Source organism: Podarcis bocagei (assembly GCF_964188305.1).
Source record: "Podarcis bocagei genome assembly, chromosome: 4".
NCBI lineage: Eukaryota > Metazoa > Chordata > Lepidosauria > Squamata > Lacertidae > Podarcis > Podarcis bocagei.
The window spans coordinates 65,054,206-65,058,111 of record NC_138128.1 but is presented as its reverse complement, the minus strand read 5'-3'; the positions used below and the strand labels follow the sequence as shown (position 1 = coordinate 65,058,111).

Sequence of the window (3,906 nt, the reverse complement as noted above, 5' to 3'; positions counted from 1 at the left end):
TGTCCACCTAGAAGAAAAACCCACAGAGTTCAATACGTTTTAGTTCCAGCCAGATAAGTGGGTATATAATTGCAGCAATGATGACAATGCCATTTACAGTATTGTTTGCTCTATAGGACACACACGACCATAGGACGCACCTAGTTTTAGAGGGGGAGAACAAGAAAAAAAAAATCTCTCCCTCTCTGCACAGCTCCCCTTCAGCGAGAGGGAAAGCTGCGCAGCACTTCTCCAGTGAAGTGAAGCCATTAGAATCTTGCTCTCCTGGCTTCAGCGAAAGAAACATGAAGCCTCTGGAGTGCAGCGGGAGCTCCCACTGTGCTCTGGAGGCTTCAGGCGGCTATCCCTGAAGCCTGGAGAGCAAGAGAGGTCGGTGTGGACCAAACCCTCTTGCTCTCCAAGCTTCAGCGAATACAACGGGAAGCCTCCAAAGCGTGGCGGGAGCGCTCCCGCTGTGCTTTGGAGGCTTCACGTTGCTTTTGCTGAAGCCATGGAGCCTGCATTTGCTCCATAAGACGCACACACATTTCCCCTTAATTTTTGGAGGGGGGAAAGTGCATCTTATAGAGCGAAAAATACAGTAATATATCTTGGTCTTCTGCAATAAATACCCATAACAGCTTACCAAAAAAATTAGAAAAGTATGTATACATACCCTCCAACATTTCTCCAATGAAAATAGGGATGTCCTATTTCATAATAATAATGATGATGATGATACTCTGGGTGGCTTCCAACACATATACAGTGGTACCTCGGGTTACATACGCTTCAGGTTACAGACTCCGCTAACCCAGAAATAGTACCTCGGGTTAAGAACTTTGCTTCAGGATGAGAAAAGAAATTGTGCTCCGGTGGCGCAGCGGCAGCAGGAGGCTCCATTAGCTAAAGTGGTGATTCTGGTTAAGAACAGTTTCAGGTTAAGAACAGACCTCTGGAACGAATTAAGTACTTAACCCGAGTTACCACTTTAAAAGCATAATAAAACTATATAGGGCTGCCTTCAGATATCTTCTAAAGGTTGTATAGTTACTTATCTCCTTGGCTCTGGGGTCACATAACTCCATACCCTCCAACATTTCCCCAATGAAAATAAGGACGTCCTAAGGAAAAGCAGGTCCTTATGGGATCAAATCAAAAACTGTGATGGCTTTTGTAAATTTGGGGTGTCCCTGGAAAATAGGGACACTTGGACGGTCTGTTGTATATAAATTCATAAACATGTTTCAAGAGCTGGTTAAAAACAACAACCACAACCCTAAGATATCTTTGTAATAAGGATCTCCTAGTCAAATCTCACTTTATCACCAACTATTAGAGTTTCTGGAATTTGCACATCATTCACAAAAGTCACGTTTAGACTGCCTAAAATCTTTCACCAACTGTTCATGAGTAGGGGCACCATAGGCCACAATCACAACACAAATTTAAAGACATGCATTTGAAACCACTTTAAACAGTCATGGATTTCTTCAAAGATTTCTGGGAGCTGTTGTTTGTTCAGGATGCTGAGAGTTGTTAGGAGATCGCTGCTCCTGACAGAGAACTGCAGTTCCCAGCATTCCCTGGGAAAGGGGGTTGATTATTGTACCACTCTAGGAACTGTAGTTCTGTGCAAAGTAAAGAATGTCTTCCTTCATTAGCAATAAAGAATAAAATTTCAGGGATCCTGACTAGCGCTTAGAAAAACAGGGGGAAGCATTGGCCTTGACAGACATGTGAGCAAGAAAGGCCTTTCTTTTTTACAAAAGGAAGAAAATGAAAAACAACTTTTCCCAGAACTGAAAGTCCTCTCCCAGGCTAACATTTCAGAAATTGCTGACGTACGTGAATGAAAAACAGGCGATAACGGGGCACCTTGGGCTGTGCCTTCCCATGGCTCGGATCAGCCCCCCCTTTGCCAGCTGCGTTCCCTCCCCTCCTTCCCTCTCTTGCAAAAGTGATACTTCCCAAGCCTTCAGCAAAGCACAGTTCTTGCGTGGCCCCCATCTGCAGGTGCAGCCGAGGCCTTGGCAAGGGGGAAGGATGGTTATCGCTTCGGAAAACAGCAACACTGTCTTGTAATCCCTCCTCAAGGTCTTGGCCAAAGGATAAATTCTGAGGCAGAGGGACGTGGAGCACTGAAGAGCCCCGGCAACTGATCAGGTAAGACTCATTGCGAGGAGTTCCTCTTCGCATTGGGAGCAGGAGACAAGTCCAGCGCCTTTGGTGTTCCGGGCACTTTTTGGGGAGATTTTTCTACTTTTTCTTGCAACGCTATGGCACTAGTAAGAGATTTCCTGGGGTTACAGAGGAGTTTTCTTGCATTGTGCCACTCTTTAAAGCAACGAAATCACTTTTTGTTCAGTCTTTTTCTTCCTGCCGCACGTTGGTCCATATGTGAGTGTGTGTTTCTTTGAGATATCTAGTTCTTGTGTTTTAGATGCTGTTGAAAGAAGCAGTGGATGGGGGCACTGCAAATAAATTAATGTTACCTCATGTGGAAATGTAAATGGGTGCATAGGGAATATATTTGTGTGTATTTCATGTATGTTTTTCTTCTAGGTTTCTTGGCGACCTCTTTTCAAGCTGCAGGATTCCTCTCCATACTTGCTCGTTGTTCCTTTTTCCTATGCATATACTTCTTTGAGAATCTGATCTAAAGAGGCATACGGCATGGGAAAATGGGGCGATTGAGGTGCTCCACCGCCCTGCTCTTCTGCGGCAAGACATCTTCCAGAGGCAAAATGTGGGGAGCGGGGGGGACTTCTGAGTAAACTGGGCTGTAGGGTTGATTTGCAAAACCGCTTGTATGAGAAACTTGCATGAATTCTAAAGATTATTATTTTGCATGCCAGTTAGGTTTTTGAATGTAAAAGGGTACTTAAAAACAGGTTCTTTAATCTGAATAAGCAGGTTAGCCTTGGCTGTAATTCAAAGAGTAATGAATCATGCTTTTTTAAAAGTGAGTTAGCCTTTGATTTAGGAAATCTGTTATGTAGAGCTCATTTACAATTGCCACCTTTTCGTAGTCAAAGGATCGGTGCTTTTAACGGCTGCATAGTAGGCAAAATTCAACAGGTGCAGCTTTCCCCAGCACAGGGAATCAGTTAATAGGAAATGCTCTATCTGCTTATTTCTGTCTTGCTAAAGGCAAGTGTTTCTCAGTAAGGAAGCCTGGGTGTGATTATGTGATATTATATTGTTAGAATATAAGAGAACATAAAACTAATTTTCTTCTTTGTTTCATCCACAGATCATTTTTCATGTAACTCTCAATGTTAAAGCAGCGGGGGAATCATTGCCTTGCTTTTTTTAAATCTGTTTCGAGATTGTTGCATCCCTTTCAGTTCAATTAATTTTCTAATTCTTACTCATCTGTATAAAATTGCTGTGTAATATGCCTATATGTTTTCTGACAGAACTTTGCATAATGATGTGCTGTATTTAATGATGTATTGAATTTTAAGCATACACTGCAATAATGTTCAAAAAGTACAAGTTCATAAATGCTATCAATTTGTGGGGAAATGTGGTTGCTTTGATTGTTTTGTGTCATCTTTCCTGGCTTCATTCAGTTTGTAAATGTGCTTCCCCTTTGAGTTGCTGAACAATAAAAAGAACTCTTGACTGCACTTATGCCTCTTACTTATTTTGCATTAAGACGGGTGGAGTGAGAGCGAGGGAAGAAATAGAAACCGTGTGTTACTGTAGCAATACTTTCGCTTAGTCAGACTGGGAAATGAGTGTGGGGTGATTCAATGTGTTTGTGGGTGCTTCAACAACTTTAAAATTAAATCTAGGTGCCTCTGCGCGCGCACACACACACACACAAAAACCCCAATGATCCCAAAAGTGTAACGTTGCACAACAAGCAAACAACTGGTGCACTAGTTCACGGTGTGGTAATTGTATATTGAAACACAA

General features: G+C 42.5%; 1 long non-coding RNA gene across 1 annotated transcript; it reads left to right on the top strand.

The window, feature by feature from the left end:
• The first annotated feature begins 1,703 nt into the window (after positions 1–1,703).
• Positions 1,704–3,614, top strand: LOC308586105. Its single transcript, XR_014007749.1, has 2 exons — positions 1,704–2,145; positions 3,236–3,614. It is a non-coding gene; the product is annotated as an uncharacterized lncRNA (long non-coding RNA).
• Positions 3,615–3,906: the final 292 nt, after the last annotated feature.